Genomic DNA, 18,813 nt, shown 5'->3' with positions numbered 1-18,813 from the left:
GGCAACGCAAACAGTGGGGCTGATGTCACACCAAATCATTTTGAGATAAGCTAATTTTGTATGCCAAAACGGACTGTGAACGTTTTACTTATATTTGAATTCTAGGTCATATTGCCATTTGGGTTTGGTTTGAAAAGTATTGCAGCATTGGAGGACTTCATCGTGGCTGTGCTGTTCCAAGTTGGCCAAATCTGGACTTTGACCACTTCAATCCTTCAACTTTATCTCTGCGCCTATTCGCCAATGATTCCAGATTAACAACAGGTTTAACAGTTGGCTCTCAGAGATAAGGATTATCTATTACATCCCCAAGCCCCATCAACCCTCCTCCCCAACAAAGAGTCATAGAGTCATAGAGTTATACAGCACAGAAACAGGCCCTTCAGCCCATCGTGTCTGTGCCAGCCATCAAACACTTATCTATTCTAATCCCATTTTCCAGCACTTGGCCCGTGGCTTGTATGCTATGGGATTTCAAGTGCTCATCTAAATACTTCTTAAATGTTGTGAGGGTTTCTGCCTCTACCGCCCCTTCAGGCAGTGTGTTCCAGATTCCAACCATCCTCTGGGTGAAAAAGTTTTTCCTCAAATCCCCTCTAAACCTCCTGCCCCTTACCTTAAATCTATGCCCCCTGGTTATTGACACCTCTGCTAAGGGAATAAGTTTCTCCCTATCTACCCTACATATGCCCATCATAATTTTGTATACCTTAATCAGGTCCCCCCTCAGCCTTCTCAGCTCTAAAGAAAACAACCCTAGCTTATAGCTAAAATGCTCCCACCCAGGCAACATCCTGGTGAATCTCCTCTGCACCCTCTCCAGTGCAATCACATTCTTCCTATAGAGATGATGATGAAACATAAACGAGCAGTGGAAATGTTATCGAGGATAGATTTGGTGTGCCAAAATAACATTTCTGTGATATGGCTCACACTGGTGCCTTGTAATATGGCAGAATACTAGTGACTTTCCATATGCTGCATAATGTAGGACTTATTGTACAAATTGGTGCTCCCAGCCAGAGGCTTTGGGAGCACACTTATTATTTTGCATCCATTAGATGTAGAAAATCATGGGGAGCTTCTGTCTGAATTCCTGATACATAATTCTGATCGGTGAGGTTCTACACCAAGAAAACAATTTTGTAAAATCAGCACTAGTTGCCATCTCCATGAAAAGCAGCCACAAGCCATGGCATGAAGACCAGGAGTCATAGCATCAGAGACTTATACAGCACAGAAACAGGCCCTTTGGCCCATTATTCCTGTGCCAGCCATCAAGCACCTATCTATTCTAATCCCATTTTCCAGCACTTGTCCCATATCCTTGTATGCTATGGTGTTTCAAGTGCTCATCTAAATACTTCTTAAATGTTGTGAGGGTTTCTACCTCTACCACCCCTTCAGGCAGTGTGTTCCAGATTCCAACCACCCTCAGGGTTAAGAAAGAGGAGCTATCAGAAGCAGAGCAGTCAGTACAGATTTCATAAACTTGCTTTGTATTCCTGCTGAGGGGTGATGTAATTGAAGTGTTCAAAATAATAAAAGGATTCCATTGGGTAGATACAAATAAATTATTTCTTCTGATGAGGAAGCCCCAAAAGGCTGCGGCTGCTGGATCAATTGAAATTATCAAGACTGAGATCGGCAAAGTTTTCTTAGGCAAGGGTATCAAGAGACATGAATCAAGGCTGGGTAAATAGAGTTGAGGTACAGATCAGCCAGGATCTAACGGAATGGTGGAACAGGCTTGAGTGGGCTGAGTCGCCTTCTCCATTCCTATGAACAGCAACCATGGCCATGACACGCCTTTGTTCAGCTGTTATCATTACTTTTTCAGTTGCCACCTCTGTCACTTCCACACACCCATGGAAGAGACTCACAATGGTCTTTCCTCATGTCACTAAAAGCCTCTAGAATGAAAGTCTTTGGTGTGGTGATGCAGTGGATTGCTGTGGTGAAATACTCAAGGCAAGAGTCATTGCAGAACACTTTTGCAAAACTCTTGTCAACCGAATCAAGAATGCCACTGGCTAAAACGTATGAGCTTGCTTATAAGCGTTGTGGTCTGATGCTAGTGTTTGATTCCTGCTGGTTTAATGAGAATGTTTTTTATTCTCTATCTGTCGCAGCAGACGGTGAAAGGGAGGATGTTTGTAACATGTAGGTAGAAAGATCCATTACACAGTTTATGTGTCTGCATGCATACTGGGGGAATAGGCATTCTTCTCACAGATATAATTGTATGTTGTGAGGACCAGTTTTCAGCTTCTGTTTCACAAACACATAAATACCAAGCATCCAAATCACAATCGAAAGCTCATCGAATGCAAAACAGAAATGTCATTTGTAACTACCACATTTGTTTGTCTTTTGTCAAATCCATATTGCCTCTACAATAACAAAGTTATACTCTGAAGCGGCACAGTGGCGCAGTGGTTAGCACCGCAGCCTCACAGCTCCAGGGACCCGGGTTCGATTCTGGGTACTGCCTGTGTGGAGTTTGCAAGTTCTCCCTGTGACCACGTGGGTTTTCGCCGGGTGCTCCGGTTTCCTCCCACAACCAAAGACTTGCAGGTTGATAGGTAAATTGGCCATTGCAAATTGCTCCTAGTGTAGGTAGGTGGTAGGGAATATGGGATTACTGCAGGGTTAGTATAAATGGGTGGTTCTTGGTCGGCACAGTCTCGGTGGCCCAAAGAGCTTGTTTCAGTGCTGTATCTCTAACTAAAATAAATAATATAAAAGCAAAATAGTGCAGATGCTGGAAATCTGAAACAAAAAGTGCTAGAAAAACTCAGCAGGTTTGGCAGCATCTGTGGAGAGAGAAACAAAGTTAAAGTTTCGGGTCTGTGACCTTTCATCAGAACTGGCAAAGGTTAGAAAAGAATTAGGTTTTAAGCAAGGGAGGGGAGGGGAGGGGAGGGGAGGGTGGGGGAGAGGACAGAGGGGAAGGTGGTTGATAGGGCAGAGGGTGATTAGATAACAAAGCTGTTCTGGGACAAAGGCAAAGCGTGTGTTAATGTTTGTGGTGAAAGGCAAAGCATTAGTCCAGAGAGACTGTTAATAACGGAATAATGAGCAGCTCTGACTACATGAAAAGCAGGCACATGGTTAAAACATAAAATATTTAAAAAAGGCCAGTCATGCTCTGAAGTTCAGTTCGCAAGGCTGTAGCGTGCATGATCAAAAGATTAGGTGCTGCTCCTCGTGCTTGCGTTGATGTTCAATGGAATACAGGAACAGGCCAAAGACACAAGTGTTGGCATGAGAGCAGGGGGGTTGTGTATTGAAATGGCAAGCAACCAGAAACTCAGGGTCATACTTTCAGACTGAGCAGAGGTGTTCAGCAAAGTGGTCACCCAATCTGCGTTTGGTCTCCCCAGTGTAGAGGAGACTGCATTGTGAGCAGCGAATACAGTATACCAAATTGAAAGAAGTACAAGTAAATCACTGCTTCACCTGAAAGGAGTGTTTGGGGCCTTGGATAGTGAGGCAAGAGGAGGTAAAATGGCAGGTATTACATCTGCTGCGGTTGCATGGGAAGGTGCTATGGGAAGGGGATGAGGTGTCGGGGGTAATGGAGGAGTGGACCAGGGTGTAGCGGAGGGAATGATCCTTCAGAATGCTGACAGGGGAGGGGAGGGAAAGATGTGTTTGGTGGTGGAATCACACTGGAGGTGGCAGAAATGGTGGAGGATGGTCCTCTGGATGTGGAGACTAGTGGACAAGTGAGGACAAGGGAAATGCTGTTGCGGTACTGAGAGGGAGGGGAAGGGGTGAGGGCAGAAGTGCAGGAAATGGGCCGGACACTGCTGAAGGCCCTGTCAACCACAGTGGTGGGGGCTGGGGGGGGGGGGGAATCCTCAGTTGAGGGAAAAGGAAGCCACATCAGAGGCGCTGTTGTGGAAGGTTACCTCTACAACCCTCACAGTATCTACTGCATAAATAAATTCCAGATACCATATTATAAATAGTTACATTTCTGAGCATTTTAGGCAGTAAGTTAATTTTAGGATTCTGTTCACATTTATAATCAGTTTCAGCTTTGTTCTTGCAGTTTATGATATCCTTAGAATTGCTTGACTAAATTACTGCTTCACAATTCACTATTAGCCACCTGTTATCCGGGCTATAATATCTATCATGTATTTTTTAGACTTGGATCTTCATGCAAGTATTAATATACTATGATCATTTTTTTGTTGAAATTGTGCTAATCAGACTATTCTGCAGAGGAAAGCAATTGTATTTGTTTGACAAATTAACATTTCATAAAATGATATTTTAATGTATTTAACATTTAAAATTAACAAGAGCAAATTTGCAGGTAATTTGTTAAATTTAATGATGTGATTTTCTCATGGTGCAGAAAACTACTTGTCAAAACTTGTCAAAAAACCTAGAAAAGCATAAATATAACATAATTGTCAGTTTTCACGGCACAATGGCCAATATGAATCCATAGGATTGTCAAACTTGTCGTAAGATAGCTCGATTCTTCTGCAAGCTCGATTTAATGGTAGCCTGCATTGAAGTCAAGTTTAGCGACGTGTTGGGCACCATTCACTTTCTCTATTTTGTCATTGATTATGGGTGTCAAGTGTCTTTCTCATTGTATGGCTTGGTTTGGTGATTGCATGTGAACACAGATTCTAATCTGATTCTCACTCTTGGATTTCTTGAAGACTTGTATGGGTGAGACCCAAGGGGTAGATTCATCTCCAAATTTTTCAATAATGTCCATGTCAAGTAGGCTTTGATGTTCCTTCTCTGTCAGCTTCCCAACATGTAATGGTATTCATCACCGTTGATGCGCAACTGGGGGCTTATTAGAGTCTACATGCATGTAACACCTTTCAGTTTGCCGATACCAGTGAAGCGATCAGCATATAGTTTGAGAATGTTTTTGTTATGCGAAGGAATCATGCATGTGACTGCAATCTTATGCAGATCTGTTGCTGTGTGGAAACTGATAAGCGTGTCACATTCTCCAGATATGACGTAGAGTACAGCATTCGTTTTGGTGTCTTTGAATGAGACTGGCATTTCAAAAGTTCTGAGAATTTTCAGCAGTTTGTCACTGTTGTAAGGGAAAATTTTCATATTCCCTGGTTTGCAGAGAATGGGGCAAACCTGAAGTTGGTTAAATATTTTGGCTCCCATGACATTGACAGATGCTTCTATGTCTATGAGAGCATCTACATCCGAGTAGCCGCTGGTCATTGTCACATGTGGATGTTTGCTGTGTCTGAGAGAGAGCTCAAAAGTATGTTCAGGGTCGTCCGCCTCTCCATTAACTACACTGAATCGCCCGTTTGCTGTGGTACATATACGTGACACCCTTCTGTTGGTATTGGTCTTAGATGTTGATTTTGATGATGAGCGATAAACATGAACAAAGTGGTTGGGTTTTCCACGAGCTTTACACTGTTTACCAGTAGCAGGACACTCTGTCCAGTGTGGGTAAACACCACCACTGTGAAAACATTCTTTTGATAAGTCACAACTCTGCTTATGAGACAGCTATTGTTGCTTTGCAGGTGGCTTCCTGGCACGTGAGCAATGAATAGTTTTCACAGTAGTTGAACTTGGAGTGTGGTAGTTAACGTTAGCAACTTCAACTTCAGTAGCTCTGGACTTTGAGAGCAATAGTAATCTTGCTAACACCAGCAGCTCTGATAGCTTTCTGTCTTTCTCAAGTGCTTTTTGCAATAGTTGACTGGAGAGACAGCCTTTGATTATTTGTGTTTTAATTTCCCATTCAACATATTCAGTATCATCGATATCACATTGGTTGCTAGCTGCCTCAATCGCATGCAATATTAGTCAGTTGTCTCATTTGCTTCTTGCTTAGTGCGTCAGAAGACCCCTTGGGTCTCACCTATACAAGTCTTCAAGAAACCCAAGAGTGAGAACCAGATTAGAATCTGTGTTCACATGCAATCACCAAACCAAGCCATACAACGAGAAAAACCTCCAGCTACATTCATCTTTGCACATACTATGCGCACACGTTTTCCTGAGCTACCCCATGAAGCCAATGATCAACATATGCGTGAAGGCGATTAAGAACAGAAGGAGCGAATGAAAGTAAATGCAGAGTGAAACATGAAATCTAAAGCTACACTGCTAAAACCATGAGATAAGGTACCTATGAAATGTGATGGTCATGTTGGAAAACAAACAACCCCTTATGACAACCAACCATTTATTGTGACCAACACAAAAGAACAAAGAACAAAGAACAGTACAGCACAGGAACAGGCCATTCGGCCCTCCAAGCCTGCGCTGATCTTGATGCCTGCCTAAACTAAAACCTTCTGCACTTCCGGGGCCCATATCCCTCTATTCCCTTCCAATTCATGTATTTGTCAAGATGTCTCTTAAACATCGCAATCGTATCTGCTTCCACCATCTCCCCTGGCAGCAAGTTCCAGGCACTCACCACCCTCTGTGTAAAAAAACTTGCCTCGCACATCCCCTCTAAACTTTGCCCCTCGCACCTTAAACCTATGTCCCCTAGTAACTGACTCTTCCACCCTGGGAAAAAGCTTCTGACTATCCACTCTGTCCATGCCGCTCATAACTTTGTAAGCCTCTATCATGTCGCCCCTCCACCTCCGTCGTTCCAGTGAAAACAATCCGAGTTTTTCCAACCTCTCCTCATAGCTAATGCCCTCCAGACCAGGCAACATCCTGTTAAACTCCTCTGTACCCTCTCCAAAGCCTCCACGTCCTTCTGGTAGTGTGGCGACCAAAATTGCACGCAATATTCGAAGTGCGGCCTAACTAAAGTTCTGTACAGCTGCAACATGACTTGCCAATTTTTATACTCTATGCCCTGACCGATGAAGGCAAGCATGCCATATGCCTTCTTGACTACCTTATCCACCTGCGTTGCCACTTTCAGTGACCTGTGGACCTGTACGCCCAGATCTCTCTGCCTGTCAATATTCCTAAGGGTTCTGCCATTTACTGTATACCTCCCACCTGCATTAGACCTTCCAAAATGCATTACCTCACATTTGTCCGGATTAAACTCCATCTGCCATTTCTCTGCCCAAGTCTCCAACCGATCTATATCCTGCTGTCTCCTCTGACAATCCTTATCATTATCCGCAACTCCACAACCTTTGTGTCATCCGCAAACTTACTAATCAGACCAGCTACATTTTCCTCCAAATCATTTACATATACTACAAACAGCAAAGGTCCCAGCACTGATCCCTGTGGAACACCACTATTCACATCCCTCCATTCAGAAAAACACCCATCCACTGATACCCTCTGTCTTCGATGACCGAGCCAGTTCTGTATCCATCTTGCCAGCTCACCTCTGATCCCGTGTGACTTCACCTTTTGTACCAGTCTGCCATGCGGGACCTTGTCAAAGGCTTTACTAAAGTCCATATAGATAACATCCACTGCCCTTCCTTCATCAATCATCTTCGTCACTTTCTCAAAAAACTCAATCAAATTAGTAAGACACGACCTCCCCTTCACAAAACCATGCTGTCTCTCGCTAATAAGTTCGTTTGTTTCCAAATGGGAGTAAGTCCTGTCCCGAATAATCCTCTCTAATAGTTTCCCTACCACTGACGTAAGGCTCACCGGCCTATAATTTCCTGGATTATCCTTGCCACCCTTCTTAAACAAAGGAACAACATTGGCTATTCTCCAGTCCTCTGGCACCTCACCTGTAGCCAATGAGGATGCAAAGGTTTCTGTCAAGGCCCCAGCAATTTCTTCCCTTGCCTCCCTCAGTATTCTAGGGTAGATCCGATCAGGCCCTGGAGACTTATCTACCTTAATGCTTTGTAAGACACCCAACACCTCCTCCTTTTTGATAATGAGATGACTGAGACTATCTGCACTCCCTTCCCTAGGCTCATTATCCATCAAGTCCTTCTCCTTGGTGAATACTGATGCAAAGTACTCATTTAGCACCTCGCCCATTTCCTCTGGCTCCTCACATAGATTCCCATCTCTGTCCTTGAGTGGGCCAACCCTTTCCCTGGTTACCCTCTTGCTCTTTATATATGTATAAAAAGCCTTGGGATTTTCCTTAATCCTGTTTGCCAATGACTTTTCATGACCCCTTTTCGCCCTCCTAACTCCTTGCTTAAGTTCCTTCCTACTGTCTTTATATTCCTCAAGTGCTTCGTCTGTTCCTCGCCTTCCAGCCCTTACAAATGCTTCCTTTTTCTTTTTGACTAGGCTCACAATATCCCGTGTTATCCAAGCTTCCCGAAACTTGCCAAACTTGTCTTTCTTCCTCACAGGAACATGCTGGTCCTGGATTCTAATCAGCTGACGTTTGAAAGACTCCCACATGTCAGATGTTGATTTACCCTCAAACAGCCGCCCCCAATCTAAACTCTTCAGTTCCTGCCTAATATTGTTATGATTAGCCTTCCCCCAATTTAGCACCTTCACCTGAGGACTACTCTTATCCTTATCCACAAGTACCTTAAAACTTATGGAATTATGGTCACTGCTCCCGAAATGCTCCCCCACTGAAACTTCGACCACCTGGCCGGGCTCATTCCCCAATACCAGGTCCAGAATGGCCCCATCCCTAGTTGGACTATCTACATACTGTTTCAAGAAGCCCTCCTGGATGCTCCTCACAAATTCTGCCCCATCCAAGCCCCTAGCACTAAATGAGTCCCAGTCAATATAGGGGAAGTTAAAATCACCCACCACCACAACCCTGTTACTTTTACATCTTTCCAAAATCTGTCTACGTATCTGCTCCTCTACCTCCCGCTGGCTGTTGGGAGGCCTGTAGTAAACCCCCAACATCGTGACTGCACCCTTCCTATTCCTGAGCTCCACCCATATTGCCTCGCTGCATGACCCCTCCGAGGTGTCCTCCCGCAGTACAGCTGTGATATTCTTCTTAACCAGTAATGCAACTCCCCCACCCCTTTTACATCCCCCTCTATCCCGCCTGAAGCTTCTAAAGCCTGGAACATTTAGCTGCCAATCCTGCCCTTCCCTCAACCAAGTCTCTGTAATAGCAACAACATCATATTTCCAAGTACAAATCCAAGCTCTAAGTTCATCTGCCTTACCTGTTATACTTCTCGCATTGAAACAAATGCACTTCAGACCACCAGTCCCGCTGTGCTCGGCAACATCTCCCTGCCTGCTCTTCCTCTTAGTCCTACTTGCCTTATTTACTATGTCCTCCTCATTTACTTCACTAGCTGTCCTACTGCTCTGGTTCCCACCCCCCTGCCACACTAGTTTAAGCGCTCCCGAGTGACGCTAGCAAACCTTGCAGCCAGGATATTAGTGCCCCTCCAGTTTAGATGCAACCCCTCCTTCTTGTACAGGTCCCATCTGTCCCTGAAGAGAGCCCAATGGTCCAGATATCTGAAACCCTCCCTTCTACACCAGTTGCTCAGCCACGTGTTTAGCTGCACTATCTTCCTATTTCTAGCCAATGATCACTGCTAAGCGCAGTTCGCAAGTCATCACAAGAAATGCACTATTCTTCAAAGTATTGAAAACACCACTTGCAAGCATTGAATCTGATTCTGACATCAACATCACAGATGAAGAACCTGAGTCAAATAAGACTACGCCTGATCTCAAATGATCTACTCATGAGAGAAATCGGCCATCATACTTAAGTGACTATGTTACAAAGTGAACTATTTATGTCTAAATTTATTGTTTCCATTTTGGAAACAAATCATTGAAACATGCTATGTTTCTCATTTACTAAGAAGGGGAGGGATGTAGTGTTGTAGTATTTTGAAATTACAATTGCATTGCGCATTGTGTACTCTGGAGGCTGCTGTAGACCACAGATGATAGCAAAGGGAAAGTGAAACAAAAACAGAATAAAGAAGACGCCATTATGTTCAGCAGCCTGCAGTCTTTGTCTCTCTGTCTTTGCCTCATATCTTATACTAAACTCAGGTAAACCTCACTTGAGTCCTGAGAACATTACAGACACTCCCCCAGAAGTGCTGTCTTTGCCCTTCGTTGAATTCTCCATACCCGAATTCACGCTTTCTCTGTTTGGTAGTTCAGGTCGAAAAGGAATGTATAGTTATTAACAGATGTATGATGGGTTACTGTAAATAATATGTTACCTGCCAAGGCGACTGAATAAGAAACACAGAGGTTCTGATAAAGGGTCTACACTCAAAGCATGAGCCTTTCTTTTCTGTTTCCAGATGCAGATAGACCTGCTATGTAATTCCAGCATTTTCTATTTTAGAAACACAGAAGTTGTCTTATTCTGATCACTGAGCAAGGTATGATGTTGTAAAATAACCCATGTTTATCAACATGCTTAGAGGGAAACCTGCTATTTGCTTATTGGCCTGTTCTTGTCTTGTAAATGACTTTCACCTCTGTAAGCCATATCCAGCACTTCATCAGAATCTCATAGCAACAGCAGACTGGCTATATCCTGAGAGATTTAGGTGATGAGACCATAGATGCCTATTGCATTTTGTCAAGCAATGAAACTTGGGATTTAATCAGCCACAGCATTACTACCTCTCAGTCAATCTCTTTGCTCAGCTTGATCAGTCCATTGGCATCCTATAAGTCAAAAGCTGGCATGCAACCTATCAGTCTTGGCTTTAAATTGCAGACTGCTATCTCCATTGCTGAAATAAAGTGGTTTGACATCAAAGAGTACTGTTTCCTGCTGTTTAGGTGAGGGTTACAGAAACGTTAGCTCCCTACTGTCTAACCTCACTGGCTGAGGTTCCAAAACATTGGGGGCGAATTTCTGTAGGGGTTCTCCGACTAATCTGCCAATGTCACACTAAAGGAGGTGGTAGTAGAGAAATTAGATAGGATAAAAAGATTTAAAGAGCAAGTTAAAGGGTTGGCAATGCTCAAAGTAGAAAAGTCACCCAGTCTGGATGGGATGTATTTTTGTTTGCCGAGGAAAGTAAGAATGGAAATGGCAGAGGCTCCAGCCACAATCTTCCAAATCTCCTTTGATAGGGGAGCTGTGTCAAAGGACTGGAGGATTCAAATGTTGCACCCCTGTTCAACAAAGTGAGAAATAAAATCTGCAACTACTGTCAGCGATGGGAAAACTTTTAGAGACATAATCCAGCACAGATTAATTGTCGCTTAGAAAAGCATAGGCTAATAAGTGACAGCCAGCATTAATTTGTAAAGGCAAATTGCATTTAACTAACTTGACTAAGTACTTAATTAAGTAACGGGGAGGGTTGATGAAGTTAGTGCAATTGATGTTGTGCACATGAGCTTTCAAAAGGCATTTGATAAAGTCCCACATAGTAGATTTGTTAGCAAAATTGAAGCTCATGGGATTTTAGGGGCAGTGCAGTGTGGCTATGAAATTTACTAAGGGACATAAAACAGGGTGTATTGGTGAGTGGATGGTTTTCAGATTGGAGGGAAGTGTACAGTAGTGTTCCCTAGGGGTCCGTATTAGCACCACTGCCCTTTCTGATATTTCTTAATGACTTGGATTTTGTTACGCAGAGCATAATTTCAAAATCTGCGGATGACATCAAACTTGGAAATGTAGTGGACAATGAGGAGGATAGTAACAGATTTCAGGAGGACATAGACTGGTGAAATGAGCAAACACATGACAGATGAAAATTGATGCAGAAAAGTGCAGTGATTCATTTTGGCAGGAACAATGAAGAGAGGTAATCTAATCTAAATGATATATTTTAAAAGGGGTGCAGGAACAGAGAGATCTGGGGGTATAAACACACAAGCCTTTGAAAGTGGGAGGACATTAAGAAGACTGTTAAAAAGCATGCAGGATTCTTGGGCTTTATAAAAAGAGGCAGAACACAAAAGCAAGGGAGTTATGATAAACTTGCATAAATCATTGATTCGGCCCTAGTTTGAGTATAGTGTCCAATTCCAGGCACCACACTTTAGAAAAGATGTCAATATATGAGAGAGGGTGTGGAGAAGATTATCTAGAATGGTAAGATTTCCATCACCAGGACACACCCGCGACTACAGAGAAGAATCGCTGTAGCACTAGAAAACAAAGGAACCACAATTAATGAGACAGAAACTCCCAAAGACTTCATCATTTTCTTTTTACTGGAGTCTTGGACTGATTCAGGGTCTTCAACAGGCTAGTGTTTTGGGCAAAATTGATAAAAAAGGACACAACAACCAGGGCCTCTTGCACCAACCAACAAAGTAAGAAGCCTGCTGTTGTTACATCAGCAACAACACCACCCCTCTATTGGTAGCCTCTGGAGATGGAGAGTGTAATAATAGCAGGGAAGAATTTGTGATTTGTCAGGAGCTACCTGCCCACCGTCATTTACCTGTGGCAGGCAGTGAAGGGCCAGCTAGTGGGGGAGGGGTAGGGAGCCCAAGGTCCATGTGCGAGATGCGTTTGGACTCGTCATGCAATTTCCCATATTTCCTGCCACACTCTCACCCAATGTGGGCATCATGGTGATGGAAAATTCAGGCTTTAGAATTAAAGCTATGTGTAACCTGCAAGGAATATGACAATTAGAAAAAACGCAATCAGTATGCTTAGAGTCTATGGCGATAATGCTGACTTTGGACGATACTGTAAAATGCATGATATCAGCTCGGTCGCACATTGAACATCTCATTCACCATAGTGGTGAAGCAAAATGAAAATCAGAAGGTGTTTAATGGATTGCCAAGTCAAAATCATTCAAAGTCAAAATTACCTCCTATGTCTGGATATGAGAATCAAGATGAAAAACAGGCATATACTGATAACAATATGTATAGAAGTAACAATTTGCAGTGCTATTATTTTGGATCATATTAAAGGAAGCTAACTTGGAAAGCCCCCAAAAATGGGTGAGGGGATCATGATGTGCAATTAACTTGCGCCCGTTCGATGTAATGCAAGCAGCATGGTATTTTCATGCTGCCTGCTCATTTACATGATTTCTGCATTCAGCCAGCATTAAACTTGCTGCTGATTGGCTAATCATTTCAGCAGGGGGTCCAGAAGTGATAGTTGCTCGCACTGCTGAAAGCTCACCAGCAGCTCATAAAGGGGAGGTGCATTGTGGCTGAAGCAGCTCTTGGGAGTCTATTGTGAGCTGGGAAAGACAGAAGAGTTGAACATGGGAGAGAATGGGCATCCTGGTTTTCCAATGTTCCACTGGAGGTCATAGTGGAGGAGGTGGAATGGAGAAGAGATGTCCTATATCTGCAGGATTCTAGGAGGCCCTCCAGACACATAGAGTTCTCCCCAGTGTTCTGGGCAATATTTATCCCTCAATTAACATCGCAAAAACAGATTATCTGGTCATTATCACATTGCTGTTTGTGGGATCTTCCTGTGCACAAAATGCATGCCTTGCATTCTGCATTACAACAGTAACTACACTTCAAAAGTACTTCATTGGCTGTCAAGTGCTTTGGGATGTCTGAAGGTCATGAAAGGAGCTATATGAATGCAAGTCTTTCTTTGTTTCAGATAGCCATGGAAGTAAATGCCATGAATCTAGCCGAAAGGACCTGGATCGAGTGCCACAAAATGATCTCACATGAGTGATTGTGATCATTGAATGCATCTTGAAATGCCATATCCTATTAGCTGCACCACTAGCCTCAGCCACTTCAAATCACCACACCCCATCGCTCATCTACCAGCAATCTCTATCAATCAGAACTCATAACTAACATGCGTATGCTTCACCTCACCCTCAAACACAGAAATGCACTTCTCACACCCACATCCTACAGCTTGCACACATTATCAGCTATTCAACCATTGATACAATGTTGTTTCTCTTGCAGAAGAAGGTGGCACACAATCGAAGGCAGCAGGAACTAACCGGAGGGAGGAAGGCACACCTGCATGTTCTAACCCCAGTACAGGAGACAGTGCTGGTCTTTATCAAAGGGCCATTGCTGCAGCCATGATCAGTGGTGGAGCCATTGAAGATGACAGTATCCTTATACCTAATCTTTCTTTGCACAACCCACTTGCTCCTCATCCCACAAGCTCTTTTGAATTGCAAACTACAGATGGTGTAAGCATGCATCTCTTTCTTTACACTGCTCCCCTCACCACAACCTTACCCTTGTGCCTTTTTACTTTCAGATACCGATTAAGTGCAACCTGGTCAGGCAGTGGAGGAACACCAAGAAGACAGTGATGAAGAAAAAACACTCTCTCACACTCACTGTCACCAGCTCAGATATTGTCACTGCATGTAATTTAGAGAATAGATTAGAGGAATCTGCACTTGGTGTGACACCAGGCATAAGTGTGTGCAGCTAGGGCAGGGGGCAAGGATAGGGCATGTGCCAGCTCACCAGAAAGCAAGGCTGCACATGAGTTCTGCTGCAGAGGATTCAGATGAGGGGAGGAACTTTCACAAGCAAGGGGAGGTGGGCTCAGGTGCATGAAGGGAGTTAAATCCCCTAAATTTGATGTTGGGTTGGGTCCCAACAGCACCCGGCCCATTTCTGGGTTTCACCCAGGTGGGTTTGCAGGCAAGCAGGGAGTTGTCAGGCAAGTAATTAAAATATTCAATTAGGTCATTATCTGCTGTTTCAGCCAACCATTCTGGCTTTAATAGTCAGCACACCTATTTCCCGAGCTATCAGCAACTCACCAGAGTCACCAAGGCCAGTGTACAGCAGGGTGTGCTTCTTCAGTAAAACTGGTAAGCTGGGAAGCCTTTGATAAGTGAAACTGAAGTGCTGCAACCATGGCCAGGTGAGAGGCTATTGCTCACAGCACTTCTTCTCAGAGAGAGTGCTTTCACTGCTTAACAGGTGATTACCACCTTCTTGGAAGTGACTGCACCTATCTTACATTTCACTCACCTTGTACTGTACTTCCCTGCTGTCAGCCTTCACTGCAGCATGGGAGTAACTTAGACAGCTCTATCTTGCACCTCTGATGAGTAACAATAGGAGCAGCAACACGAACACCAACAACAGGAGCAGGAGCAGAAGCAACACCCATGGCAGCACCAGCTGCCTTCTCCTCAGTCTCATGACACTCCACAGGGCAGAGGGCGATGGACACAGAGATCCAGCTCCAAGGAGGCAAGATCCCCGACACAGGATGTACAGGAAGTGGATCAGCTCTCTCGACATGTGTGAGCACCAGTGTCTCAGGAGGCGCAGGCTTTCATGGCAGGTGATTGCTGACATCAGCAGCCTCCTGGAAAAAGACCTCCTTCCCAGTGGACCTGGTGAGCAAACATTGCCAGTGGCCATGAAGCTGCCTGTCACTGGAGAGCCACATCACCACCAACCTCAACCACCCGCCCGCCTCCAGGTCTTTACCTTTTCTCAATGTTGTGTGCTCTCTTCTGCAAGAAAAGAAAGTAGAGAGTTATTTTTGCATTGTGGCCAAGAGGACAATGTGCTGGCCAGTGACAAAAGGAAGGCAAAATGTGGAACTGTTTGTGAATGGGGATTTGGGATTGCAGTTACTGTATCAAAATTGAATTAGTTCTTCACGTACAACTTGAGCAGAAAGGGGCTGTCCAGCTTGCCATCTCCTCTCCTCTTCCTTCTCTTCCACCACTTCCTCTTCCACATCCTCCTCTTCCTTTCCCTCCTCCTCCTCTTTCTGCTGCTCCTCAGCTTTTCACCTGATCAATGGTGGCAAGGGCAGTCATCTCATATAGGCAGCATGCAGCAGACCACCACAAATCTTGAGACCCACTCAGCCAAGTACTGCTAGACTCCCCCAGATGGTGGGAAGACAATGGTGTCGTGGTAATGTCACTAAAGTAGTAATTCAAAGCTGCAGGCTACTTCCCTGGGGACATGGGTTCAAATTCCACCACAGCAGCTGGTGGAATTTACATTTAATTTATAAAATAAATCAATTAATTAATAAAAATCTGGAATTGAAAGCAGGACTCAGTAGTGGTGCCATGAAACTAACATTGATTGTTGCTGTTGAATTCAGCAAAGGAGGACCATGAAACTGATAAAGAAAGAGAAAATAGAATATGAAAGTAAACTAGCGAGAAACATTAAAACGGACTGTAAAAGCTTCTATAGGTATTTAAAAAGGAAAATATTCGCAAAGACAAATATGGGTCCATTACGTGCAGAGACAGGGGAATTTATAATGGGGAATAAGGAAATGGCAGAGAAATTAAACAAATACTATTGTGGCTGTGTCATGCTAGGCCCCCACCTGCCAAGAATGAGGCACATTAATTTTGTCATGAACATTAATTTTAAACTGTTACTGGAGCGAGGGGGAAGACTTGTTGAACAGATCAACTGTGGCTGGAAAAGACATTTGCATATTAACAAACAGTGTTTGGAAGGACAAAGCAGCCATTCCCTGACAGTCAGCCCTCAATGGACCTTTGATCACCAGACATTGAAGATGGGGGAGCTCGCATTCCAGGTTGACTGCTAAGATGGCCAAATATACAAATGGACATGGTCACACCAGCTCGTCAAATGACTAACCTGCTGGGTAACCTGAGTGTTTTGAATTTCCTCAAACAGTTTGGGCAGAAAGCTGTTTGCTCCTGGACTGAGAAGATCTCTTTCCTGTCTGCTCCCATCTCTTTCCCACAAGTCTCTGAATCCATTGAAGACACATGAACTCCAAGAGAGAAAATCTCCTACAGCAAACAAGGTTTAAGAAGAATACTGGGATCCAACGAAAAGCAAGATCTACCTACAATCAAGGACTCTACAGTGAGCTTGAAGAACCATAACAACACCTCTTCAGATATTGTGTCAAACCTTTCCACTTTATTTTTCTTCTGCTCTTTTCTGTCTCTATTTGCATGCGTGTATCGCATATGCATGCTAGCGTGGGGTGCGGCAGTAGTAGGGAAAAGGCTAGAATCTATTATAAAGGATGTGATAACTGGACACTTAGAAAATAATGGAAGGATTGAGCTGCGTCAACATGGATCTATGAAAGGGAAATCATGTTTAACAAACCTGTTAGAGTTTTTGGAGGATGTAACCAGCAGAATAAGGGCCAACCAGTGGATGTGGTGTATTTGGAGTTCCAGAAGGCTTTCAATCCCACATAAAGGGCTAGATTTAGTGCTGGAGGCAGGGCTTCCAGTGCTGGGCCAAAATTCAGGGGGAACCCCACCTCTGCCTTAACCCCCACCCAATTCGGAGTGATCCTCCAGCCTTTTTTTGTCAAGATTTAGGAGGCAGGATCCCCGTCACTTAGAGACTGGGATCCCGCCTCCAAGAGCTGCTGGTCAATCACAGGGCTGACAGCTTAGCAGTATTGGCAGAGCCACCGGGAGCAGTGGCCAGTCCAGAAGACCCCGGCAAGGGGGGTTGGGGAGGTGGTCTTGTGGTCCAGGGAAGGAGGGCTTCCAGGGGTTAAATTGGTTCCTGGTGGGGGTCCTCCATGGGCTACAAATTGCCCATGAAGGAGGGATGCCCCCACCCCCCCACCCCCAAGCCCACAGGGAGAGCACCTCATTTTACAAGGGATCCTCCCCACACAGTGGTAATATCCCTGCGGCATTGGGAGGAGGTCCTTAACTAGCCTTTAATAGGCCACTTAAGAGGTTAGTAAGCAAAATTAGAGTGCATGGGACTCGGGGTAATATACTGGCATGGATTGAGAATTGGTTAATGGACAGAAAACAGAGAGTAGGAATAAACAGGTCATTCTCAGGTTAGCAGGCTTTGACTAATGGGGTGCCGCAAGGATCAGTGATTGGGCCCCAGCTATTCACAATCTATATCAATGACTTGGCTATGGGGACCAAATGTAACATTTCCAAGTTTGCTGATGACAAGGTGGGAATGTGAGTTGTGAGGAGGATGCAAAGAGACTTCAAGGGGATTTTAACAGGCTAAGTGAGTGGGCAAGAACATGGCAGATGGAGTATAATGTGGAAAAATGTGAAGTTATCCACTTCGGGAGGAAAAACAGAAATGCAGAGTATTTCTTAAATGGTAAGAGATTGGTAAGTGTTGATGTCCAAAGGGACATTGGTGTCCTTGTTCATAAGTCACTGAAAGCTAACATGCAGGTGCAGCAAGCAATTAGGAAGGCAAATGGTATGTTGGCCATTATAGCAGGAGGATTTGAGTACAGGAGTAAAGAAGTCTTGCTGCAATTGTATAGAACCTGAGTGGGTATTTTATACAGTTTTGGTCACCTTACCTAAATAAGGATATACTTCAGCAATGTGTCTATAAATTGACACCAGTATCCATGGTAAAAGATGTTGAGACCTGTGACTGGTAATTTCAGGGATGAGAAATTCCTCATTGGCTTCTTCTTTCCGACCAGAGTGGCTGTAAAAAAAAAAAATCGCCTGTTTCAGTTTCACAGCTGACAGGTGCTGGGAGCAGTAACAGCAGTTTCTGAATTTCGGACAGCTTCGGGGTTTTCCACCATGTCCTGATTTTTTTTTAAAAGCCCGCTGGAAAACCTGAATCAGTCCAAAGTTCAGAAACTGCTGTTCCTGCTCTCAGTACCAATCAGAGAGAGAGAGGGGCGAGAGAAAGAGAAGGGATGAGGGAGATGGGGCGAGAGAGAGAGAGAGGAGAGTGAGGGGGGAGAGAGAGAGGGAGAGAGATGGACACAGAGAGGTGCTAGGGATTGACACAGAGTGGGAGAGAGTGAGACTGAGATGAGAGAGGAAGAGATCAAGATCACTCCTGACAGATGGACATCTATGTGTGCGGGCAGACATTGGCTACTTGTGCAAGCAAAACTAATGCCAGGTGTCTCACTAAATAGGGAGGAATATGTTTTAAATTGGGTAGTGTTTTGATGGCATTAGATTGGCTATAGGCTTTATATACAGATTAATTGCCCCATGTCCGTGGCTGAGTCAATAATTTTGTCAC

This window comes from Heterodontus francisci, chromosome 1 (assembly GCF_036365525.1).
Source record: "Heterodontus francisci isolate sHetFra1 chromosome 1, sHetFra1.hap1, whole genome shotgun sequence".
NCBI classification, from domain to species: Eukaryota; Metazoa; Chordata; class Chondrichthyes; order Heterodontiformes; family Heterodontidae; genus Heterodontus; species Heterodontus francisci.
Note: the sequence above shows the minus strand (reverse complement) of the source record.